Source organism: Balaenoptera musculus, chromosome 3 (assembly GCF_009873245.2).
Source record: "Balaenoptera musculus isolate JJ_BM4_2016_0621 chromosome 3, mBalMus1.pri.v3, whole genome shotgun sequence".
NCBI lineage: Eukaryota > Metazoa > Chordata > Mammalia > Artiodactyla > Balaenopteridae > Balaenoptera > Balaenoptera musculus.
The window spans coordinates 118,163,050-118,190,061 of NC_045787.1; the positions used below are offsets into that span (position 1 = coordinate 118,163,050).

A 27,012-nucleotide genomic window follows, 5' to 3' on the forward strand; every position below is an offset into this window, starting at 1 on the left:
TTTAATGGGTACAGAGTTTTAGTTTGTGCCCAACAATGTGAATGTACTTAATGCCCCTAAATTGCACCTTCAAAGAATGGTTAAAAAGACGAATTTCATGTATATTTTACCATGACAAAATTTTAAAAAATCCACAGTGAACAAAATATCAAAATTGCCCTGTCACATTACTAATAGTGTCTTTGGATGAACAACGTAATTAATTTTGTATTAATAACAGAAGTGTTAATTTGTAGATCAATATAATCCAGTTGGTCAGTTTTTCCCCTCTGTGGTAGAATGCTTGTGTCCTGTATACGAAATCTTTGCCTTCCCCCAAATCATGAAGATTTTCCACTTAGTTTTCTACTAAAAGCTATATTGTCTTATTTTTCACATTTAGATCTTCAGTCTATCTAAAATCTACTGATGTGTGGTTTGAAGTAGGGGGTCAAGGTTCTTTTTTTTCTATATGAATATCTAATCAACTCAGACCATTTTATTGAAAAGACTATCTTTTCTCATAATAGTACACACTCAGGTGTGGGTCTGTTTCATTAGTCAGTTTGTCCATTTTTGCATGAATTAGTATAGCCAATGAATGCCTTAATTAATGTAGCTTGATATTTGGTAGTTTTAAGTCCCTCAATTTTGTTCTCAATTCAAGATTGTCTATTTTATTCTATCTCTTTGTTTTTCCATATGAATTTTAGAATCAGCTGGTCAATTTCCAGGAAAAAGAAGGAAAAACTATGCTGAGGTTTTATTTGTACTTGCATAGCATCGGTAGTTAAGTGTGGGGAAACTTGAAATAATTGAATATTGAACTTTCCTGTCTATGAACATATTGTATCTCTTCCTTTTTTAGGTGTTATTTTTCTCAGTAGTGCTTTGTAGTTTTCAGTGCAGAGGTCTTAACAAATCTTTAATTTATTTCCAGGTGTTTCATGCTTTTTGATCCTATTGTAAATGGCATCATTTTAATTTTCCTATTTGTTTGTTGCTTGCATATAGAAAAAAAGTTTTTAATATCAACCTTAAACCAGTGACCTTGTTAAATTTGCTTACTAAACCTAGTAGATTCTTCTATATTATTCACATATATATAATCATGTCATCTCTAAATAGTGACAGTTTTATTTTTTCCTTTCCAATCCTAAGCCTTTTTATTTATAGCTGTTACCTCTACTTCTTCTTCTTCTTTATTATTATTATTATTATTATTATTATTATTATTATTATTATTATTCTGAGAAGGGCCTCCGATAAAATGTCAAAGTCAGGTGTTTTGGTCTTACTCCATCTATCAAGCAGAAAGCTTTCAATATTTTACTAATGTTTCAGTTAGCCTTTGCTGGGACAAGCCACTCCAAAACATTTATTCCTTCTCACCATTCTGTGAACTGGTTGGGTAGTTCTTCTGCTGGATTCAGGCAGGTTCACTCATGTGGCTGTTTGCATCTAGGCTGCAAGATCCAAGATGGCCTCACTCGCATGTCTTGCAGTTGATGAGGACTGCTGGCTTGGGCATCTCCTTTATCCTCCAGGAGGCTTTTCATCCTCCAGTAGCTAAGACTGGCTTCCTTAAAGGTGTCCTAATGGCGGTGTTCCACGAGGCAGCTTGTCTTTTTAACAAACCATGGTTGACAATCGCAATTAGACATGGCAGCTAGAAAGAGGGAGAAAGCAAAACTAAAGACCTGAACGTCTATAGATAATTAGCTTATAAATAATCTAGTGTAAGAATCCTTAAAAAAAATTAAATGTCTGGGTGCTTTGGAAATAATCCTAGGTGTGAAGAAGTGGATGGAAATGTAGGAAATATGAAAAGGCACTTCACTTTTGTACAGTGGAATTATCATCTGGAATTAGGAAAGAATAGGAACTTCCCAGCCACTAGCCTTTTGAAAATATTTCTCCTAGTGAAGACTAAAAATACATCCCTGCCCCAGGCAAGCCCCTGACACAGTGATCAGTGGGCCTTTCTGGCACCTTTTCCATTATTTCAGAAAGTTGGATATAAAATTTAAAAAATTTTAAAAAGACCCTTTTAACTAATGCGTTATAAAATCAAATAGTTTTAAAGGTAGCTTTTGGATTGGTATAAACTCCAGTGATTTCCAAGGAGCCACGTGTCAGTCTCACCTCTGCTTGGGTGTTATGCTACTCTAACGTCAGGTTTCTAAGCAAAATATTTTATTCAAAACTTTTTAAGGGGAAAAAAAGTGTATTTAGTAAGTTGCCACTGCTTAGTGAAGAATCAAGGGAGAGTATCTTACAGATTTCTAATAAACCATTTTGATTATACCTGGAAAATCCCATCTTTAAAAATGAAAGTCTTGCTTAACCTTGAGACTTTCTCGTGTACTTATAAGGTTGATGTACTGAAAGTTGTGTGTCTGGGTTTTAAGAATAGTTTTGAAATCACAGCTAGTTCTGTATGTAGAGTAAAATGTTAAATATTCTTTCCTTCAGAAATCAAAGAAAGTCTCTTAGCAAAGTTCACCTCTGTAATGTAATGAAGAAAACCTCAAATCTTTTGATACAAACAGAAGGTCTACTGTAAAGATGTCATCTCTTCTATATGAAATTTCACTTCTTGGAATTATTCAGTTAAACAAAGGGGAAATTGAAAGTTTAATGTTAGGGATATAGACCAATAGATAGACATATTTTAAGTTACTTTTATCATGAAATGTGAACAAAAAGAAAGACATGAGAATTGTGAGATTGATTCTCTCTTCTCTTTGGTGTTTTAGTCTAATAAAATCTATAGTGGGACTTTCGTGGCGGTCCACTGGTTAAGACTTCGCCTTCCAATGCCGGGGGTGCGAATTGGATCCCTGGTTGGGGAGCTAAGATCCCATGTGCCTCTCAGCCAAAAAACCAAACGATAAAACAGAAGCAGTATTGTAACAAATTCAATAAAGACTTAAAAATAAAATCTATAGAATTCCTATATACGGTTATTATTGTTATAGCATGTGTTAAGTTTTCAATTGGTGCCATAACAAATTACCACAAACTTAGAGGCTTAAAATAGTAGAAATTTATTATCTCACAGTTTTGTAGGTCAGAAATCTGAATGAGCTTGGTCCTTTGTTCTTGGTCTCACAGACTGAAATCAAGGTGTGGGCAGGGCTGAGTTCCTTTTAGGAGGTTCGGGGGGAAGAATCCACTTCCAAGCTCATACAGGTTGTTGGCAGAATTCAGTTGCTTGTGGTTTCAGGACCTGAGGTTCCCATTTCTTGATGGCTGTCATCTGGCACTGCCCTTAGCTCCTAAACACCTCTCATGAGAAAGCCTTGCCAAAAAAAAAAAAAAAAAGGCTTTTAGGACTTGAAGGAAGGGTCTTAACCCCTTGCAAGCCTTGCAGCCTGAGCTCTCAGGGTCTGTCAAGGGACATCAAGCCCATGGCTTTTTAGATGCAATGTCTCTTCTAGTTAGTTATTGAGTATTCAAGGGTTTTTAGGGTTGGGGTTGCTTATTTTATGCTGTTTCCATGGTCACCACCTTTCCCGAGACTACCGTGGTACCACTTCTAGGGAATCCTTGGTGCTGAAAGTCAGCGGTCCCCAACCTTTTTGGCACCAGGGACTGGTTTCGTGGAAGACAATTTTTCCATGGACAAGGGGTGGGGCATGGTTCAGGTGGTAACGCGAGCGATGGGGAGCGATGGGGAGCGATGGGGAGCGATGGGGAGTGGTAGATGAAGCTTTGCTTGCTTGCCTGCTGCTCACCTCCTGCTGTGCGGCCCAGTTCCTAACAGGCAGTGGACTGACACTGGTCCGCAGCCCGGGGGTTGGGGACCCCTGCTGTAAGTGATTATAGTTCTTTTGGCCAACCCTTACCAAATGTTGTGGTCTTTTAAAAATTAGAGCCTCTATTAGACAAGCTTGCTTTCTCAAATTTTTTAAAAGTGAAATTTATTGAACTGTATTTTACATAAAATAAAAAGCACCCATCTTAAGCGTACATCTTGATAAAGGTTTGAGAGAGTTATACATCCATGTAACAGTTACCACTGTCATGATATACAGCATCTCCTTCAACCTAAAAGATTTCCTTGCGCCCATTCCAGTGAGTCCTCACCCCCACCCCTCATCCTCCCTACCCTACCGCACCCCAGGCAACCACTGATCTGCTGTTTGTCATCATACAATTGATTCATCTTCTCTAGAGTTTTATATATATATATACACACACACACGGTATATACACACACACTTTGTCTGGCTTCTTTTGCTTTGTGTAGTATTTTTGAGATTCATCCATGTTGTTGTGCATATCAGTAGTTTCTTCCTCTTTATTGTTGAGTAGTTTTCTGTTGTATAGATACACCCCAGTTATCCTTTTCTGTATCACTAGATTAAATCTGCTAATATTTTGTTAAGCACTTTTGTATTTATGTTCATGAGGGATATTGGTCTGTCATTCTCTTTTCTTATAATCTCTTTGTCTGGTTTTGGTATCAGAGTAATACTGGCCTCATAAATTGATTTGGGAAGTATTAGGGACATTTACTGCTATTTCCAGGTGGCTTTTCCTGGCCGTCTGTTGGGCATTACTTCTCCAAGAGGCCCAGAGATGTCCTTCAAAGAGCTCTTTTTACAGGCCCAGGGAAGACGCAGAAACCCCTGGCACTGCCCTCAGGTTTTGTGGCTTAGCAGCAATCCCCATTCCTGTTCAGGGTGTGGTACATCAGCAGGGTACAGATGTTCAAGTACTATATACAGAAACTCCCAAACCCTTAACTTCCAAAGAATTTCAGCCACCCTCTTGAGTACAGCTGCTTCTGCTGCTTTGGTGCGAAGCAGGAGGCCACACTCCTTCCCTCTGGGATGATCTAGTGTAATCCCCTAAATCAAAAATGCAGTTTTCTTCTAAGAGTAGAGGTGAGGGAGAAGGAAGAGGCGAAGAAGGGATGGTGAGAGGGGTACGGTGCTCAGGCCTTCCTTGAGAGTGGAATGGGAAAAGGAGGCACTTTATTGTTCCCTTGTAAGTACCAAGAAACAAAAGTTCAAGAAAAAAGTTAGCTTTCCCCCTAAACACTCTCTAAAAGGCAAACCAAGGAATCTAACACATCATATAATGTCCATCCTCAACCATTTATCTTTTACAAATGTGGAGACTGTCTCTCATCTCTATCCGCCAGAGATAGCCAAATGTTTGAAAACTATTATCTTATAAGGTTTTGGGGACCTGAAGCAAATATGATTGCTGCTGACCTAGGCTGATTCCTCAGATATCCTGAGTTGGCATGCAGATCAGGCTCTTAGAGTTCTGGCTAGCAAAATCAGGATAAGGAACACATTATGATGACTCCCAGCTCAGGACTGAGTTTACTGCATCGTGCTATATAAAATCTCATGTTCTTCAAGTGCCTTTTTGTTGATATTTTGGGCTAAATGTCACAGCAAGAATAATCATCCTCAATACATTTGTTATAATTCTTATTGTGTGAGTGTGTGTGTGTGTATACACGTATATATACAAGTGCAGTTATTATAGTTATGATTAAGGCATTAATATATTGAAGATGTAATACATAACATTTGAGAGTCTGTTTCCCTGTGCTGTTTGGGAGACTCACTAGACTCCTAAATGGGCTGGAACAAGTTACCAGAACCACGACCATTCACAGAGACTCAAGGATGTCAATCCCCATTCCCAGGTAACTCCATTGTAAACCAGACATGTTGCTTGGATGGGAAACCAGGACTGAGTGGAAGGTTTGTAAGAAAAAAGGGTTGTTTTGTTGGAATGGTTGGAGTTTGACCTTGACTATAGAAAGATATTTGGGTGAACCAGTTCCCATGAGCCAAGGAACCAAGATGGTTCGGGGAGGCCATGTAGTAGAGGCGAGGAGGAGCAAACCTCAGGAGGGAGGAGGGAATCAAGACCTGTTTTAAAGAGTAGTATCGTAAGAGAATGAAAAGGACATAAGATGGAGAGGCAAGTCCCTAAATTCAGGTTCTGCCTCTACCACACTGTAGTTTTGTGGCCTTGGGCCCTTCACTTACTCTCTTTGGGTCTTAGTTTCCGCATTTATAAAAAGAAAGTTAAAGAGTTTGGTGATTAAATATGTCTAGATTTCAAATTCTAAAACTGTGAGGACATAAGGGTTCCTTATTTATGTTTTCTTGTTTGTTTGATAATGCTATTGGTAAAGTCATCAGCTGATCTGAGACATTATAAATGGAAACAAAGAAAGTTTATTTTGTCTCTGCTTCAACTAGAGGCAATGGTCAGGCACAGTAGAAGAACCTCAAGGAAGGGGCAAGAAGCAGAGACTGCTCAACATTCATTCCTTCTAGAAGATTTTTCTCTCATTCTTTCAACGATTTTATGTTATTTAAGCACATGGTGACTTTGCTAAAGGAAGCTATAAAAGTCCTGATATCCCAAGATGTAAGCAAACCCCACAGAAATCTTGTAATTTTCCCTACTTATGAACAATAACGTAGGTCCTCTAAATGATTATACTGAGCATAAATATGGAAGCTCTTGGAATTGGCAGTGGATTGTTTGACCAGCCTCTCCAACTTTCAAGGGACCACTTCTGTCTCCTGGGAACTGCTCCCCATGCATCCCCCCCATACCTCCCCACACCCATCCACCCATCCACCTAGCCTGCCCAGGGTGGACAGGTGTGTCTGTGTAACGTGGTCACCTTCTGGCTGCCTTCTCTTTGCTGGAACTCGGTTGATTTTGAGACTAAGAAAGCATCATGGAATCACTTCGGAGTAAGTTTTGCTTTGGAACTCTGAATTTTCGTGGGTTAATAAGGAGGAGGAATAGATTCGGGACTGAGCAGGGCATAGCTAAAGACTTTCAAGGATTTTGCTGATCACCCAGCTTGCAATGTCCGGTGGGTCGTTGAACATACAGACCCACAGCTCCCCAAATAAGGGCAGACACAGGGTGGGGGGCGTCGGGGAAGAGGCTCTCTTTGAAGATGTAGGAACAGCTGTAGTCACCCAAGGAGAGTGGAAGAGGCCAAGAACAGACCCTTATGCAAAAAAAAGAGGAAAAAAAGGCAACCAAAAGAGATGGTGAAAGATGGTTAGGGCTGTGGGCCAGGCCTGTGTCACTGTCCTTTGCTCTCGGAGGAGAGAGCCGGTGGCTCATTCACGTGTCCTCTGTCTGTTCTACAGATCACCAGTTTGCGATATTTTGTGCCTAGGATGTCAACATTTCCGGAATATATTAGTGTTCCAGCTTGTCTAGCAATCTGTCCACATGCACCATTAATTCCTAAGTAGGAGAGAGAAAATATCTGGCCTTGCTGTGTCTGCCACATTTCCCATCCCTTCCATTCTGTTCAGATTGACGAAGGTACCCACTAGACCTTTTGGAGGGGATCCAAGAGGCTGGACAGCAGTGTCACAGCCCTGGTGACTTGCTCTAGGCCAAAGGAGATAGGTAAGTGTTAGAATTCATCTTCTGGCCTCTTGATTTCTTCTTCTTCTTTTTTTTGGTGGTGGTGGTGGGAATGGGCTCTGTAACTTTCCTCTTATAGGGGACCAAGAAAGGAAGGGCTTCTGGATCTTGTGGGCAAGAGAGAATGCCCAAGATTCAGATAAGACCTAGAGTTTTAGTTTCTTCCCTTGGGCTTCTCCCTAAGTCTCGCCAAATTCTCACCAGTAATGAGATGGAGTTGGATGCTTTTGCTCCAGTAGAGCCTAGTAGCTTCCTCCCGTGTCCATGATACCAGACAGAGAAATATTTGTTTGGTTGAGTGAATGTTTTTATATTTCATTTTATCTGTTTCAGAAAATAAATGGACATAGTTTCAGTTTGAACTATATTCCTAGGCTTTATTTGTGTAGTTAAAACCTAAGTTTAGGGCTTCCCTGGTGGCGCAGTGGTTAAGAATCCACCTGTGCCAACGCAGGGGACATGGGTTCGAGCCCTGGTCCGAGAAGATCCCACATGCCGTGGAGCAGCTAAGCCCGTGCGCCACAACTACTGAGCCCACGTGCCACAGCTACTGAAGCCCGTGTGCCTAGAGCCTGTGCTCCGCAACAAGAGAAGCCACCGCAATGAGAAGCATACGCACCGCAACGAAGAGTAGCTCCTGATCGCCACAACTAGAGAAAGCCTGCGCACAGACAAAATAAATAAATTAAACAAACAAACAAACAACAACAAAAAAACCCCGAAGTTTAGTTTTGCCATTGAGAGGAAAAAAAAAAAAGAAATACTTGGACTCAGTTCAAAATTCACAAGACGTGCAGCTTTTTGGTACACAGTATGGTTCAAATCCCTGGCTATTTCTTCTCAGCTGTCTCCTTCAGAGAGAAGTGGGGTAACATCTTCCCCTTTACTAGAAAGGCCTATGAAAAATTGGTTATTATTTATTATTCCTCCTCTATTTCTCTCTGGATAAAGATGAATATTCCTAAATTTAGTGAAGTCTGAGTAGATCTTCTTCTCCTTGTCATGTCCATCCTGTTTTATTTGTGATGTGGCACAACTCTTGTGGTCACATGGGGGGGTTCTTTTTCGGGCAAAGTGCTGCTGTTTCTTTTTCTGCTTGAGTGTTCAGGACGGAACCTCTGTAGTAATTCCCGAGGTTCTTGCCCTCGACAGAAGAACAGTGACGAGGTTAATGAGGTGTCGGAAGATGGCAAAACCAGCTCGAGAGTTACGCTTTCCAACTTTTAAATTAGGAACCTGATGAATGGCTTGCTTGGAAAGTATTCTTTCACTGGGTGACACCCCCACCCAGCGGGGAGAGGTGAGGGAGAACATGATGAGATCGAGCAGGCCAGTCCCTCTCTGTCCGCTTTCTCCCATCTGCCCAGCTCCCACCCAGAGCCTGTAGCTGTCTGTATCCTCCATAAATAATGCCCCAGGGGCTTCCAGAGGCTTCCGAAGACCAGGGCTGCCAGTGTAGCATGAATTGCCACAGAAACATGAGCTAGCTGGGAGCTTTCTCTTCCCGTTTTTCTCCTGCAGACCATTGGTTTGGATCCAAAGTTTCCCACAGCTTTTTGGTGTTTGTTAGATGGAGCATTAGATGTGGGCTCTTGTGGGACTGGCTCCTTACAGGCACTCATAGTCCTGAAACCAGAAGGTTTGGGATGGGGGGGACTGTCCTTGTTAAACGATCTAGGAAGCTCCACTGCGAGAACGCAAATTTGCCAAGTTTGGACCTCAGAGGAAGCGCTCTGAGCGTTGTGTCGTGGTAGATGTGCGCTCTGGTACTCTCCAGGACCCTGTGGACGGTAGCACCTGGACACAGCCACATTTTTTTTACCAAGTGAATCAGGTTTTGTCCAGGAAAGGTATCAAGGCTAGGAAGACAAACAGTGTGATTACATGTGGACGAATGAGGTGCAGGGAAAAGAACTCCTTCTAGGAATAGCAATATGCACCCTTCATTATAATTTTACAAAACATGTTTTCCAGACTGTGATCTTTGGGTATTTTAAGAGGTAGAGAAATCCATGGGAAATACAGGGAGGTGCAAGAGAGGAGGCAGTGATCAGAGGTTACAAAGACCAGTGATAGCAATTAGTGCTATTTCTCCTTTTACCCCACTGTTTGTTTAAACTTCACTTTGCAAACCTTTTGATGAGTAGTTCTGAATTTTAACGTATGCTTAGATTCATATGACTACCACCACAATCAGGTACAGAACTGCTTCATCACCCCCCAAAAAAACCACTGTGCTATCTCGTTAGGAGCACACACTTCCCTTCATCTGCAACCCTTGGCAACCACTGGTCTGTCCTCCATTCCTCGAGTTTTTCTTTTTGAGAATGTCATTAAATGGAATCTTATAGTGTGTCACCTTTGGAAACTGGCTACTTTCACTCAGCATAATGCCCTTGGGATTAATCCCAGTTGTTGTGTGTATCGATAGTTTGTTCAATTTTATTACAATTTATGGATGTACCACGGTTTGTTGATCCAGGCACCTGCTGAAGGACATTTGGGTTGTTTTCAGTGACTTGAGTCTCTCATTTTTAAAAATTGTGGTAAAAAAATATACATATAACACAAAACTTGCCACTTTAACCATTTTTAAGTGCATAGTTTTATGGTATTAATTACATTCACAGTGTTGTGCAACCATCACTACTATTTGTTTCCAAAACGTTTTCATCACTCCACACAGAAACTCTGTAACCATTAAGCTGTAACTCTCCATTCCCTCCAGCCCCTACTAACCTCTTGCCTACTTTCTGTCTCTGTAAATTTGCCTATTCTAGATATCACAAATAAGTAGAATCATACAATATTTGTCCTTTTGTGTCTGGCTTATTTCATTTAGTACAGTGTTTTCAAGATTCATCTCTGTTGTGGCATGTATCATTGCTTCGTTCCTTTTTATGGCTGAATAGTATGTACCACATTATGTTTATCTGTTCATCTGTTGATGGACACTTGGGTGGCTTCCACCTTTTGGCAATTGTGAATAGTGCAGTTGTGAACATGGATGTACAAGTACCTGTTTGAGTCCTTGCTTTTAATTCTTTGGCCACTCCCATATTTTAGTTTAAATTGGCAACTGGCGCCATGGGGGGGGTATATGTGAGAATTCTGTTTTCTAAGAATCTGTTGTTTGATCTAAGTCTAGTCACTGTTCTTTGTACTTAGTGTTCTTAAAGGATTTGAGGAATTCCACCAATTTTTTGTTCATTAGCTGCCTCAGGATTCTCGGAGGAGGAGGAAGGCAGTCACAATTTGGATACAGGGCAAGTGGAATCCAGGTGATGGGCTGGAGCCCACCAGTGGAGCCAATCTCTGTGTGCCACTTTCTCAGGCCATGGTATGATGGCTTGCTTGGGTCAAAGTGGTCTTTGTTAAGTATTTCATGTGATCTACTTTATGTGGTCTTTGCTACATTTCACCAACGTTTGCCTTGCCAGTAGGAGAGAGCGCTTAAAGATAGAGGCAGAAAGTGCCAAGTTTCTCACTCAGAAGAATCTGCTTTTATTTGTAAGATATGTCTGCACCTACCTAGACTCAGATAACTCAGCTAATTCCTTATCCGTTCAGAATAATTGGCAGTAGGGCCAACCTAAACTATAAGTATGGGGAATAGATTTTGATTACCTTCAAGGATGTACCTTTGGGACCAAGAGCTTGATAGACTTTCCTTAATTAAGAGATAGCTATAATTTAAGTCACTGCATTTGCATACGATAGGAGCTAAAGTCATTTTTTAAAAATGGTTGTATTTTTAAGTAGTGAAAAGTTTCTCCTCCAACGTTGCTAGTTTGCTTATTAAATTTCCCTTGATAAACATTGTAGAGATGGTTCAGCCCAGCCTTTCTTATCATAAATTGCCATCCCATAAAGACTAAAATGATAAGATTTTCTTCTGCATGGTTGAGCTTGCCCTCTTGGTAGACTGAGTTGGTTGTTGTTTGTATGTTTTTTGTTTGTTTGTTTTTTGTTTTTAACGTGTAAGCATTCTTTGCCCCTAAAGGATGACAAACCCTCCCTTTTCCAGCCTCCTGCTACAGCCTGTCACCAGGTCTAGGATTCTCACCCCTGGAGGGACTCCTTTGGCTTAAATCTCTTCATTTCCAGGAAGCTGTTAAATCTGAGAGTGGTGATGGTGGTAGTGTGTGTGTGTCTTTCTGTTTCTGGGAGGATCTTTAAAAAGGGCTGTAAACCTATTTTGGATCGCCTGCATGATTACCTTGTGACGCAGTCTGGCCATATTCTTTCAGTTCCCAGGTTTGCATGGGAGTTTAAGCTCACAGTGGGACTGAAGGAAGGCCATTGACATCCTGTCACAGGGTAGACTGAAGAGAAAACAGGGTGTGTGAACTGAGTACTCAGGCGGCTCCCGCTAACAGAGGCTTTCCAATCTCAAAAGCCTGCTATAGTTGGTACCTTTTTCATCACACGCAAAGATGCAGCAAAGAGCCAGCTTTGTAAGTCCTACGTTCATTAGGATTTTTGTCCTTGAATGGAATTTTTTTGGTTTTGTATTTTAGGGTACCGCATTAAATTGATTAGCCTTTCAAAATAATGGAGTAGACGATATAATGGGTTTATTATCAAAAAGAACAAATTACAACAACAACAGTAATAATTTATAAACCCCTTTTTGTGGGCTAAGTACTTTGCTCGTGTTGTTGCATTTAATCCTCACAACATCCCTCTGAGTAGGTACGCATCATCTTCATTTTACAGGGAGGGGTGGGGCTTAAAGAGATTAAGTCACTTGCCCGTATCACACGGTGGGAGTTCAGCCCAGGCAGCCTGACTCCAGACCCATCACACTGAACCTCCTTTGGTAAAAGAGAAGACACACAACTATATCTTCCTGCCATTAAACACAGTTTCAGTTCTTTAATCTCAGCAAAATCGTATCTATCACATTTATGTCTGTATTTTGGATTTTACTGGCATTGCAATTTTTTAAAATTTCTTTAAAAATAAATCACATATGCTTATTTATAATTTTGGTTTAATAGTCGTGTAAGAACTGTAAGCATAAGAGTTTATACCCAGTTTTATATATTTGTGTGTATTTAAGTAATTTTATAATAAAAATGGCTTAAGTCAACACAGGCAGTCCACAGTATTAAATCATTAACACTCTCAGTGCATTAACACCGTTTACTTTAAATAAAATCCCTTAATAGCCTAAGAGACTGGACATATTTTGATGGACTGGGAGTGAAGAGGTAACAAGAAAGCTCACAACAGAAGGTGCTGTTCAGAAATGACTCCAGCTGGTTACGAGGTACCAGCAGGGAGTGGGTTATTTATTTTTTCACAGCATTTTGAAGACCAGATTCTACTCTTTCTTGGCCACTATTGTGCTGAAGAGTCTGCTGCCAGTATAAATGCCACTTTATAGATAATCACTCTTTCCTCTAGCTGTTTTTGAGATATTCTCTATGGCATTCTCGATAATCACAACTGTGGTTCTAGATGTGGATATAGTTTTATTTATACTGCATAGGACTTCTTAGGTGTCCTAAACCTTAGGATTCATGTCTTTCATCAAAACTGGAAAATTCTCAGTGAAAATCGCTCCAGATACCATCAGTCCACATTTCCACTCATCTCTCATACCACAGCTCTTCCTTTCATTCTGTTTTCCTTGTCTCTTGACCTCTCATTGATCTCACCGTGTTCTGGTTAATTTCTTCAGATTTATTTTTCTGTTTACCCATATTCTCTCTTTAGATGTGTCCATAATATTTAACCCATCTGTAAGGATTTTTTTAGTGGACAGGAGAGGTGTATTTCATCATTTACATTTTTGAACTTTATTGAGATACAGTGTATATACAATAAAGCATAGCTGTTTAAATTGTACAATTAGATGAGTGTTGGTAAAGGTATGCACACATGGAACTACCACCACAGTCAAAACACAGAACATTTCCATCACCCCTAAGAGTTTCCTTGTGCCCATTTGGGAAGTTTTCAACAATTATTTCTTCATATATTTTTCTCTGGCCCTTTGTCTTTCTCCTCATCCTTTGGAATTCCAATTTCATATGTATTGAACATTTGGACATTGTACCCTCAGATCTCTGGGATTCTCCTTAATTTTCCCCAGTCTTTATTCTGTCTGTTGTTTGGGCACTTCTATTTTTCTGTCTTCAAGTTCTCTGATTCTTTGTTCTGCCACCCCCAAATGTGGTTGAGCTCATCTAGTAAACTTTTAAAATTTCAGTTTTTTACTTTTCACCTCTAGAATTTCCATTTGTTTTGTTTTGTTTTAGTTTCCATTTCTCTATTGAGAATTCCTAGCTGTTCATTCGATATTATACCCCAATTTCCTTTAATTCTTTGAACATATTTATAATAACTGCTTGTCTGTGTTTACTAAACCCAACATCTGGAACCTTTCAGAGTCAGTTTCTATTGGCTGCCCTTTCCCCTGAGTACAGAGCACACTTTAATATTTCTTTGCATGTGTAGTAACTTCTGGCTGAAAATTGGGCCTTGTAGATAGTACATTATGGCAACTGTAGATTCTGTTGTATTCATCTTATATATATATCAGATATATATATAGATAGATAGATATAGATATATAATTGGTTCTAGTAGTCAATTAACTTGTCTGGACTCCAACTGCAAACTTTGTCACCCTTCTGATATGCAGCAGCTAATATCTGTATTCTTATGGCTTTCCATTGCTACTTTTTTTCCTGGTCCTTTGTGATTTTTCCTGTTTCTTTATGATTTGCTGGTTAGTCAAGGATTTCAACAGAGATGGAGGTCATTCTTTTTTTTTTTTTTTTTAAAGTATTTGTTTATTTATTTATTTATGGCTGTGTTGGGTCTTCGTTTCTGTGCGAGGGCTTTCTCTAGTTGTGGCAAGCGGGGGCCACTCTTCATCGCGGTGCGTGGGCCCCTCACTATCATGGCCTCTCTTGTTGCGGAGCACAGGCTCCAGACGCGCAGGCTCAGTAATTGTGGCTCACGGGCCCAGCTGCTCCACGGCATTTGGGATCCTCCCAGACCAGGGCTCGAACCCGGGTCCCCTGCATTGGCAGGCAGATTCTCAACCACTGCGCCACCAGGGAAGCCCGGTCATTCTTTTTTGATTTTCTTCTAGGGGTTCCCTTCTGCCTAATTTTCAGCTATTTGGCTGGTTTGGGGCTCTGTCCCTTATATTTCAAGCTTATAAGATCCAACTTTCTGGCACCTGACTTGTGCATGGTTGGAAAGTTTACTCAGTTTAAAAAAAAAAAAAAAAAAAGGCAGCAGACTCACAGATAGGGCTGCACATAGCTCTGTTATTCAGGAGGAGATTTGCTCACTTTTTCACCAGGCCGCTTAGGGCCTCCTCCTACACATGCATAGTTTAGCTCTTGGCCAGGGATTTGGGCAGAGTTTATACTCAGAGTTGTATACTCCTTCTGTGGTTTTTTTTTGCTGCCAGTATTTTTCCTGTAGACTTCTAGCTGCATTTTCAGCCTTGAACTCTGATCTCTGGCACCTTAGCTGGTAAGGCTGTGGTTTTCCACTGTTATTTTTCTTTTTACAGCTATAGCTGTAAGAGTTGGGCATTACCTCAGGCCAGGAAGACATAAACTCTCAATTCTTACCCTTTACTGTGACAATTTTTTGAGAGTAAACTCTCATTCTTCTTCTTCTTTCAGACTCTCTCCAGGGTTGCTCTTTAAAAAAACTTCTTTAAAATCATGTTTTATCATTATTATCTCTGTGAGCGTTTCACGATCACTTCAGTTGTCTGGAAGTAGTCCACCCATTTGGTTGTTAATTTCAATATCTCTATTTTTCATTTGAATTTCTATTTTATTCCTTTCTGAATTAAATCTGCCTAGGGCCCATGATAGTCTTCTTTTTTTTTAAATTAATTAATTAATTAATATTTATTTTTGGCTGTGTTGGGTCTTTGTTGCTGCGCGTGGGCTTTCTCTAGTTGTGGTGAGCAGGGGCTAATCTTTGTTGCGGTGTGCGGACTTCTCATTGCAGTGCCTTCTCTTGTTGCGGAGCACGGGCTCTAGGTATGTGGGCTCAATAGTTGTGGCACGCAGGCTTCAGTAGTTGTGGCCTGTGGACTCAGTAGTTGTGGCTCGCAGGCTCTAGAGCGCAGGCTCAGTAGTTGTGGCGCACGGGCTTAGTTGCTCCACAGCATGTGGGATCTTCCCGGACCAGGGCTCGAACCCGTGTCCCCTGCATTGGCAGGCAGATTCCTAACCACTGCGCCACCAGGGAAGTCCGATAGTCTTTTTGTTTCTCACATTATAAGTCCCTTTTGAAAAATGTTTTTAACTATGCTTATTTTATGGTCTATATCCAATTAATATCTAGTATTTCCAGCACCTGAAGTTCTTGGGTGTTCAGCAGTGCTGCTGAACAAGTTATTGTGTCTGCTGTCTCTGTCTCATTCAACTTTTTTTAAAATTAATTTTTATTGGAGTACAGTTACTTTACAATGTTGTGTTAGTTTCTGCTGTACAGCAAAGTGAATCAGTTATACGTATACCTATATTCCCTCTTTTTTAGATTTCCTTCCCATTTAGGTCACCATAGAGCACTGAGTAGAGTTCCCTGTGCTGCACAGTAGGTTCTCATTAGTTATCTATTTTATACATAGTAGCATATATATGTCAATCCCAATCTCGCAATTCAAAAAATGTGGAACACTTCACGAATTTGTGTATCATCCTTGTGCAGGGGCCATGCTAATCTTCTCTGTATCGTTCCACTTTTAGTATATGTACTGCCGAAGTGAGCACTCTCATTCAGCTTTTTATAAGTAGTTTTTGGATTATGAACCAGTGATTGGGAGCGCATTAAACATGGAAAAATAGTACATCCTGATTTGGGGGTTTGAATCTGCAGAGAGGTTTTTGTTTGCTTTTCCTGGCATCCAGGGAATATCGTGGACCATTGTCTTATTTTAATTTCTAAGGCCAGGGGCTCTTAGGCCAGGCATGTAGTATAAATTTGTAGCCCAAATCTACTTGAGCACAGGCTCATGATTATAAATTCTTAGAGGGAAACTCTTCTTTCTCATAATACAGAACTGAGGACACCCATATCCGTAGGCCAATGGATAGACTTTTTTTTCTTGGTCCATCCCTTCACTGACAGTATAGCTCTCGAAACTCCTGGTGAGCAGTAGTCTTGATAATAGTTCTTGCCTACCTCCTGCTCAAGAGTCTCCTGTGTACCCCACTTCTCTACAGAAGCTTTTAAAACTTCATCTACTTGATTACCAGAGGCATCAGATGAATCCCCAACACTGCCAGTTCCTACTTACTGCTCTGATTTTTCATTTTCTTATTTGATTTGACTTTCTATTCTGGGAAGTTATGAATAGAAAAGTAAAAAGAATATACTAAAGACCCATACACTCATCACACGTATTTGGTAGTTAACTTTTTGCCATATTTGCTTTATCTGTGTGCGTGTGTTTATCTGAACCATTGTAAAGTAAATTATACACATCATGACATTTTACCCCTAGATACTTCAGCATGCATCTCCAAAAATTAGGCTTTTCTTTACAAAATCGTATTACTATTTTCATGCTTAACAAATTGTATTAATTAGGGGTCTCCAGAGAGATAGAACTGCGAGAGGTGGGGGTGGGGGTGGGGGGGGAGAGTGTGTGTGTGTGTGTGTGTGTGTGTGTGCGCGCGTGTGTGAGAGAGAGAAAGAACTGAGTAAATGGGAAGAAGAAAATTAAGACGTTTTACCAGAAAATTCCTTAGTGCAAAAAGGTCATGCATTTCTAGATTAAAAGGGTCCAGTGCACACCCAACACAATAAATAAAAAGATCCACACCAAGGCACATTATTATAACCTTTCAAACACTGGACGTGTTTGAAAGAGGATATTGAAAACTTCCAGAGAGGAAAAGAGGTGATATTCAATTGATCAGGAATCAGAACGGCATCACAATTCCTCACATCAGCACTGTAAGCTTGGGGGACAAAAGAGCAATGCCTTCATGTTTCTGAGTGAGAATAATTTCCAGCTAAGACTTTCATACTCAGCTAGACTGTCAACCAAGTGTAAGGTTAGCATGAAGACATTTTCAGGCACAAAGTTCTTTTAAAATAACTTTTCATGTGACCGGTTGTAACAGAGCTACTGGAGGAAATATTTGAAACTGGGGGACTAAATAAAAAAGAAGACTGCGTGAGATCCTGGAGCAGCAGAGCTAAAACAGGAGAGAGGCACAAGAAATCCCAGGAAAATAGTGGAGGAAGTCACAGGGAGATTGTCCCACAGGAGGCCCTGAGGGCAGCCTCACAGATTAGAGGACTCCAGGAGGGACATCTCAGTGAAAATTGAACTGATAAATAATGTGGTTGATTGTATTGAGAGGCTTATTAGAGCTTTTGTCAGAAATTTTGGGGCTGAATTAGTGATGAGAAAGTTGAAAATGAAGGAAATGAAAAACATACTTGTATAAGAAAAGACATGCAATCATCCGTGTGGCTTATCTGTAACTAATGGTTACATAGTTTTAGTAATGTAAACATCGAATCTTGTACTGACCAGTAATGCCATGTGAATATATAGGGAAGATGGGAAGGTCACTGGGATGGGATGGAGGCTATAATATAGCTGGCTGGGGGCTAGGGTAAAAAGCTAAATCCTTATCTTCCATAGAATGACACCAATAGATACTATTTAATATTGAAGAAAAATGAAGAAATGAAATATCAACATGTTGTTTAGAAAAACAAAGTTAAGTATCCGGAGAAATGTTTAGAAGGAATGAAAGTGGTTGCCTCTGGGGAGCAGGAACCAGGAGTACGATAGGAAGGGGGACAACTGGTTTTTGTTAAAAACCTGTAGTACCATATGACTTTTAAAACAATATACCTACGTTAGTTTGATTTTTTAAAATATTGTTTAAATACAAAAATAAAAAATTTATTAATTTCAGAATTTTAAATACTCTTTGTAACTAATTAACTGTGACACATTTCATGATGCATTGTAACATTGCCATGTTGGTAAAGGTCGAAGTCATCCTCACCTTCTTCAAGGGCAGGGTGTTCCAAATCTTTACTTCGCATTGTCCAATGGAGTGGCCAGTAGCCATGCATGGCTATTTAAATTAAAATTAGTTAAAATTAAATAAAATTCCAGCTTCAATTTTTCAGTTGCACTGATCACATTTCCAAGTGCCCAGTAGCCACATATGGCTAGTGGCTACCATATTGGACAGCACTGTCCTAAACCACTCTCAGATTCATCCCTTCGTCCAAGCTCATTGCCATTCTCTCTGAGGCAGTATACAGTGGTGATTGAAGGTGTGGGCTTTGGAGTCAGACTACATCAGCTCAAGCATGGGCTTCATCACTTACTAGCTGTGTGACTTTGAACATATCACATAACCTCCTGGTGCTTCAGTTTCCCCATCTATAAGATGGGGATACTAATAGCATCATCATGTTCTAGGGATTGTGAGAAAGACTGTGATATAATGCCTTTAAATGAAGTGCTTAGCACCATGCCCGGCCCATAGTAAGCACTCACAAGGTTACCTGCTGTAGCTAGTACCATCATCATCATCATCGTCATCATCATGCGCTGCTGCATCTCTTCAGCCACTTCTGAGCTCGCGTGCAGTCCTGGTGGACAGTCCTCATACAGACTGACAGCTTCTTATTTCAGGGGCCTGCCTCCCTCTTTTTCTCTGCCCAAGGACTTCCTTGGGTGTTACATGACTTTGCTCAGTCGGGAGGCAGAGAAGCCCAGAAATGCCGGGACTACACATCCAGTGGAAGCTCACGACCAGAGAAGGATGGCATCAATGGATAAGTACCCACTTTCCTTGTTGGGGCAATGCTGAGGTGTCTTCTCCACTATCTCTCAGAGGCTCCCAGGGGAACTGAGCCCGCCCCCCAGTCCACAGCAGTGACCTGATCGGCGATGCACCTTCGTTGGTCCTTCTGCCATCCCTGTCTTACTTTCCCTCCCTCACTTGTGCTTCTTGGGGTCTGCTCCCAACTTGTACCCATGTCATGGTCTCAGGATCTGTTTTGGTGGAACCGCACTAAGACAGTCATCACCACCACCGTCATCATCATCATCAGTTGAGGTTCTCATTATCTTAAGGTCAAACTCCTACAGTAGCTTCCTGGCTTGTTTTCCCATCTTCTCTTCCATACTCCAACCAGACGTATCTCAGTTTAATATAAATAGGGAGTTATGACTTACCTGCTTGAAGTCTCCATTGCTTCCTTCTTGCCCAAAGGCAGAGACTGAACTTAGTCCTGCAATAAAGAACTTTTACAAATTCCCCAGAGCCTACCTTACTAGCCTCACCTCTTGCTAGTTAGGGTGCAATACCATCCTTTAGACATACCATTCTGCTTTGCACTTCTAGGTCCTAACACACGCTGTCTCCTCTGATTGGAGTAATAATAATTGCAGTGAATGGTTATTGACTACCTACCCTGTACCAAGCAGAGTTCTATGCAGTCTGCACGGATTAGTTCATTTAATCATTAACTTTATGAAGAAGGTTTTAATATTCTCCCTGTATTAGAGATGGAGAAACCCAGGCTTAGGGAAGTCATATACTTAATAGCAGAGTTGGGTAATTCCAAGCTGATGCCCTATATTTGGCAGGAAAGTGACATCACACACATGTAGGTAACTTAGAAGAAACCAACTTTGCTCACCCAGGAGGGAGAGATGGGGGAATAAAGAGAGAAAGAGAGAGAAAAAAAAGGAGAAAGATAAATAGCGTGGGTGATCTGCCTACCAGTCTACTCCATGCATATGTGCTTCCAGGGGGAGAGGGCAAGGCAGGACTCTGCTGTTACCCACGTTTTCTGGGCCGCTTGTACTGGGAGCGCTTTGCTGGCACGGCGTGATTACAGTGCTTACTTATTTACAACGTTCATATGACATAGCTGCCCAAACACGTGCCAGAGACTTCCTGGGAGATGGTGTATCCATCTCCCTGCAGGTTTTCAGGGCTGCCTTTGACTGTGTATAACTCACCCGTTACAAGCTAACTCTCCAGTGCCTGATCCATGAGCGAGGTGAGACTCCGTGGTCCTGCTTCCTTTTCCCACTTTCCCACCTGGCAGACACCTGCTCATCTCTTCCAACACAGGTCACACACCACCTCTGGGAAGCTTTCCCCACCTCCCTTGGGAAGAACCTTTCCTCCCACCTGGGCTCCTGCTGCACCCTGTACACGTTTGTTTCAGCGCTCTCCCCTGTTGCCTTCTAATGATTTGTTCATAAATCATGTTCCCCAGCTGGGGAGCGGATTGCTCATTAGAGCCCTTTTCTCCCTTCTTTCTCCAGTATCTGCTACAATCCCTTCTCTGTAGCAGCAGGAACTTTCTTCTTTGTTTGGTTGTCAGGAAGGCAGGTCTCTGTGCCTTCTAGAAAAAGGAGTGAGGTAAATTCTGAATGGCTATTTTAATCAGTCATGTTCTTACAGAATCTGGAGACAGAAAATAATCTATTATATCTAAATTCTCTTTCTCTCTCTTTCGTTTCTTTGTTCTTTCTTTGGGGTTGCTATTTGAACATAGGTCTTTTAGAAGCCAGTTACTGCAAGGGTGATGTGGTCCGTTGAGTTTTCCTCATTAGATCTGTGTAAACATTTTTTAAAAATCTATTTTCATACCCAGATTAAGATGTCTCCATCAGGCAGCCAAATCCCCTCCACCCAAACCCTGAAACTGGCACCATGCCTGAAGAGTTTCTAAGTTATCCTTCTGTTTTTCTATCTTGTAAAGGATGTGGTTTTTGGTTGTGTGATTCTTTTTAAGCTGCTTCATTTGTTTTTGGACTGATTAATAGCATAGCTACCCAAACTTGGACAGAAACGTTAAATTCAGAATCTCTGGAAGCAACAGCACGAAGACACTAATTAGTTCATGTTTTCCATATGAATGAAACTCAAACACACAATCACTGCTTTCTTGTTTTCTCTCTCACCCTTGACTATGCTGGCAAACCTTGCTTCCCTTTTGGATATAAGGGGATTTGTTGGGAACAGAAAAACCTTTTCCTGTACTTCACCTGCTGGATGGAATGAATCAAAGCCTCAGGGGAAGATCTAAATATTTAACAAATATAACCTCAACCCCCAAAGCTTTAAGTCTGGAATACATTTTGCAGTCCAGATTTGAACCCAGGCCAGAAACATGCATGCTGATACTGATTATTTGTGTTCTTTGGCAGAGGGTCTAGAGAAGTGATATAAATTCGGTTGTGTGGGGAAGGAAGGGGGGAGAGAGAATGATGGTGTAGATATATTTGGCTTCCACTTGGTTATCTACACGTGCTGGAGAGTGGAGTCCACCTACCCCTCTTCCATTGCTGGCCTCTACCTTGCTGGCTGGCTCAGTTTACCCCATGCTTTCCACTCTTGAGCCTCACTGGCATTGTGCTCCCTCCTGCCACAGGGCCTTAGCACATGCTGGTGCCTCTATCTGGAATGTTCTTCACAGCACACACTCCACCTCTTTACCTAGTCAACTCTTACTCTTCTTGCAGATATCAGCTCACTTCCTCAGGGAAGCCCGCGAAGTTAAATCCCCCCATTATATATTCTGAGGGCACTGAATACTTCTCCTTTGTAAACACCCGTCACACTTGCAGTTTTACATTCCCCTGTATGATCCTTTGTGTGAATAGTTTCCTAGGGTGTGGCATATGTATATGGGAAAGATGATGTGCAGGTGTTCATTTTTTTCTTTGAAAGTTCTGTGTTTAATAAATACTAAAAAAAAAAAAAAAATCTATATAGTAGTAGCTTATCCCTTTGTGAATATTTCTGCTTACAGTAGGCCTAAAGTAGATAAAACTGTGAATCCACCTTTCATAAGCCATATGAATAAGAAGTACCGTGATCAGGCAATGGGCACATAGGCAGAAATTTTGGAAGCAGTATGCAAATGACTGAAATTTGGGAAATAGTATGTTCATATGTTTCCCGTCACTGGAGCGTAAGCTCCAAAAGAGAGCCTCTTTGTGCGCTGTTGTACCCACCAGGCCTGGTGCATATTTGGGCCGTCATAAATATTTGTTGAAAGGCTGGACAAGTGATTGAATGAACAATTTAATGACTCAGCAGGTGCCCCTCCCAGTGACATCAGGCCAGCCACAGGTCAGATGATTAGAAAGAAGGCCGAGATTTCTCTTGAGGATCATCCATGTGGATGCACGCAGTAGAGACAGGCTGGAACTTTGTATAGACTTAGAACATTCAGCTTTGGATACCCAAAGACTGTGTAGGGTCACGGGGCTGCGGGGGACCTTTGCAGTTATCCTGCTCAGAGCAGTGCCTCTAGCATCCGGGATAAGTGTTGTCACAGGCAAGCTTCTCTGATAGCAGACTCTGTGATGAAGATTAGCATGCCAGAAGTTTATTAGGGATCTTAGGATCAACACCTGTAGGAAGGGAGGAAGCAGGACAGGGCAGAAGGAGAAGTGGAGGCAGTCTCAGTGTAGAGGCCTCAGCTGACTTTATGAGAAGGTCTGAAGCTGGAATGATCCTTCAGGGCTGCCCGAAGTTGGCCAGGCAGTTATGTACATATGCAGGCCACCTCAGAGGGGCGTGCTCTTGGGCAAGGCCGCTCTCCTCACCAAGGCCATCCATCTGCAGGTAATACTGTCAGCAGCTGGGAGGGTCATTTCTGAAGGGAGACCTGGATGATGCCTCACAGAGGCAACCGTAGGTGCCCATCCAGGCTTCGAGGCAGGGGTGGCAGATGTCAGTCACTGTCTGTGGATGTGCTTCAACCATGGTTGGAATGGCTGTAGTTGTTAGAAATGTTTTTTGCTTTATACCGAACCAAAAATCACTTCCTCGTCAAGTTCCAAATACCTGTATTCGTTTTGGCTATGAGCAAGAAAAACAAAATGACCCGTGAACGATCTGAAGAGAGCCATAATATCTCATTTTAAATCTTCCCTTGACTGAACTCACCTCATTTCTTCCACTGTCTTTTTGGCATATGCTTTTCTGGCCCCTTACTCTTCGTCTTTTAGCCTCCACGTAACATTTTTTTTAATTTGCGAAACTTAATATGCAGCATCTAAAATGAGACGCAGTAGCCCAGATGTGGCCTAACCAGCTCAAACTACAATAGGACAATTACGTAACATAATCTGTGCCTTACAGAAGTAAGCTGGGAGGCAATTAAGATTCTTGTGTCTTTTTCAAATGAATTGCTGTGAAGCAACCTCTCTCCAAATGTAAGTTCATGAAAACAATCACTGGGAACCTAAATGGAGACTCTAAAAGATCATTTTAAGCCCTATCATATTACATAGTGTGTATAATCATATTTTAATAAAAATAATAGCAAATGTTTATTCAGTCCTTATCATATGCCAGATACTGTGTTAAAAATTCTTGCATGCCTCCATCTCATTGGAACCTCCCAACAAGCCTGTGACGTTGGTACTATGTGTATCCTCATTTTACAGAGGAGGAAACAGAGGACAGAGGATTAAGTAACCTGCCCCAAGTTACCAAGTCAGTAGATGGAAGAGCCAGGACTCCAACTCAGCCAGTCTGACCCCAGAGTTACCTTCTTCTGTATGTGGATAGTACATTGGTTTGGGTGATTTAAATTAGTGACTGACTTAACAATATCTAAAGGAAGTACCTTGAACATACAGAGAAGCTTAGAGGGCTTAGAAAGATGGCATTTTTTAAAGGGGACAAAGCTGAAAAAACTTGATGCTTTCATGTAGAGACTTTCTTCACTGCTGTCACAAGCTTTTTAAGAGCGAGGACCACATTTGTTCATCTTCTAATTGTGTCCAGCACGGTATTTAAATCATGTTTTGATACTGGAGCTGGACCCTGTAATCATTTCTCCTTTGCCAGCAACCAGCTTAAGGTTTGTCAGTAGAGGGCGCTGGAGGGCCACTGCGAGAGGAAGGGGCTTTTCTCTGCGGTTCTTGTGCTTTTCTTCTTGCTCCTCTGGCCCAGTGGCCACTGTGCAGCTTCCTGCTGGAGACCTAGTGGTACACGACCTCCAGCGAGTGTCACTGGCACCCCAGCAAGTTGCTTCCGGAGTTTTACCAGTGTTCCAGTGGGAAGCTCCCTGAAGCACCGTCGTGAGATACTCCATCCCCTGTGGGCCATAGCCCGTGAAGTCTGAATCTCATTCTCCAGAGAAGGGCCCCTCGCAAATTTGTTCCTTCCTTGAATACTTTCCTCAGCCTTGGGGATAGTAACTGCTCCCTACATCTGCTGTTCCACTTATCTTCAGAGATCGCTTTACCCCTTTGTAGTCAATCCCGTTAGACTAGTTAAAAATTCTTTCCATTAACATTTTCCTGTTTAAATTATTGCCATGGTTTCTGTCTCCTGATTAGACCCTGGCTAACCCAGTGCTAGACGCTCAATAAGCGGTGGGTGCATTAGTGAGGAACTGAGGAAAGATGCGTCATTTTCAATTTATTGCCGCCGTTTATCTTGCGGACTGGATTGGATGGGCTAAGCTTCTGCCGTATTGAACTCTCCCCAGATGTTTAAGTTGCTTGGGAGTTACATATTTTCAAGCAATCTGTAAAACCATCTCTCTTCTTCACTCCAATTAAATATTATGTGACATGTTCCAGTAGCACCAAGGATAAAGAAACCAGTTTCTCTCTCATTTGTCCTCTCTGCACAACCACCCTGGATTGGGTTTTTATCCTGTATTATCAGAAATACGCTGGCCAGTTCTAAAACAAACACCATTTCCCAGGTCAGATTCAGGGATCCTAATGCAGGTGTTCCTATTTTGAGAATGCCATAGATTTTACCGTTCATTTCTATAGGAATTGACTGAACTCTGAATGCAGTTGACATTCCCAGGCTATGAGCAGTCCTGCTTCTACAATTTACACAAAACATGTTAATGCAGAATAACATTCCTATAACTTATTTTGGAGAAAATGTTCGGGGCTAAGGCAAATCAGTAAAATAATCTGACATCTTGCTCTTATGTATCTCTAGGTCAGACAAAAAATGTTTCTCCTAAGGCAGGAAAACATGAAATATGAAAATCACAATGACATGTGTTTCTGTGATGATTTGCACAAATTGCCTGCCTACAGCTACATCCCAAAAGCTGCAGCCAAGTGCACCAAATCCTGAAAATGAACACAGTTCCAAAGAGGGAATGCCCAACCCTTCATTAAGGCTGATAGAAAAGCACATCAAGGACATGGTGAGGTTTTGCTTGTTTATATAATAAAATAGACACCAGTGTTTAGCTGCTGAGTGTATAAATTTAGCCTGTGTGACAGTGGGAAGCTAAGAAGGAAGGAAACAATTTGGGAAGTACGCCCTCCCCACATCACAAACATTCTCAGACCCCTCAGAAGACCCCAAAACACCAAAACAAGGTCCTACAATATATGCGTTTTTTTAAAGCAAATCCACTCTCTAGCTTCAGGCTGCATGTGACCTGGTTTCTCTCTTTAATTTTATAGCTATGGTGGAAAGCTAACAGTGTAGTATGTCATGGTCAATATGTCAACCGCAAAGTGAGTACCATGTTACAGAAGGATCCCAAGGGTCACTTAGTACATTTCCCTTGTAACCTGAGAGGATATTAGATGAATCCTTGGGGTCTGGAGCGCCCGATGTCAGATCCCCACGTCTCAGGTGCTGAGTTGTCTGCCTAGATTTTAGAGTAAATTTTATGTATGGTGGCAAAGAGAGTCTTTCTGGGGGTGAAGAGAAGGTTTAGGGAGCCAAGTAGGAAGGAGGGGCGGTGTGCCACTTTTTATGAGCTATCATTTCAACTTTTAACGCTTGTCAAACAAATCCTTAGTAATTTTGAAATGGAAAGCATACACGTCCCACTGCCTAGCTGGGCTTCTTACTTTGCACTAGTGCTCCTGAAAAGCATTTTTTTAATTTGTGAAAGTCGAGTTAAGGGCACATCTTTGTTTAGTGTGTCACTTTTACCATGCTTATTAATATCCTAACAACCCAAAAGCAATTAAGGGTTTGGGATTCCCCTCCCCCCTTTGCCACAGGGCAGACAGGACGTCACTCGGAGAAATATGAAAGGTGGCTTCATTTACATTTTTCTCTTTGCAGTCCAGTTCACCCATAGGAGGCCAATTCTCAGCCACCTTCACCCCCTCAAACATTTAGGGCATAGGGTTACACTTTTTGGTTGGTTCAGCAAAGATGGGAATTTTTGAATCTCTGAATAAGATGTAGTCTGGTAGTGATGATGTTTATCTTGTGACTGAGTCATGCATGGTATACTCTTTTTTTTTTAGGTAGATAAGAGCGTCATTTCCAAAAAGTGATGGGGGCTGGGGAGGATGCTTAGAGGCTCTGGGTTTCTAGCCTTTTCCTGGCTCAGTCCACTGTTCATGTATTGTTTAGAAATGGTTATGAAATAGGAATTGTCGGGGCTAGAGAGAGGAATGAAGTGAAGACTGGGGGAGTTAAGGAGGGAATGACCTCAAGCCCCAAAGTGATGAGAATTCCGTAGCAGGGGAGAGGGTCAAAGTCTCCGGGGCTCTGAGAGCAGAGCATTGGAGGCAGCAGTGGCTGCCCGTGGGGTCTGCATCATTGCATTCATATTGCGTTAGTAGCAAAC

At 41.5% G+C, this 27,012-nt stretch overlaps 1 long non-coding RNA gene and 1 other non-coding gene across 4 annotated transcripts in view; one reads left to right on the forward strand and one right to left on the reverse strand.

Moving 5' to 3' along the window:
* The window catches only part of LOC118892914, a 197,607-nt gene that overhangs the window by 78,092 nt on the left and 92,503 nt on the right, over positions 1 to 27,012 (forward strand). Inside the window, exon 1 of one of the 3 annotated variants that reach the window (XR_005019371.1) lies at positions 20,416 to 20,466. The exons of 1 other annotated variant lie outside the window; for it this stretch is intronic. This is a non-coding gene — a long non-coding RNA (uncharacterized LOC118892914). Of the gene's footprint in view, positions 1 to 20,415; positions 20,467 to 25,716; positions 25,937 to 27,012 lie in introns of those variants that run through there. One more of the 3 variants, XR_005019369.1, reaches the window with a different exon arrangement.
* Positions 16,078 to 16,184, reverse strand: LOC118893762. The gene has a single exon (XR_005019602.1). It is a non-coding gene; the product is annotated as a U6 spliceosomal RNA (small nuclear RNA).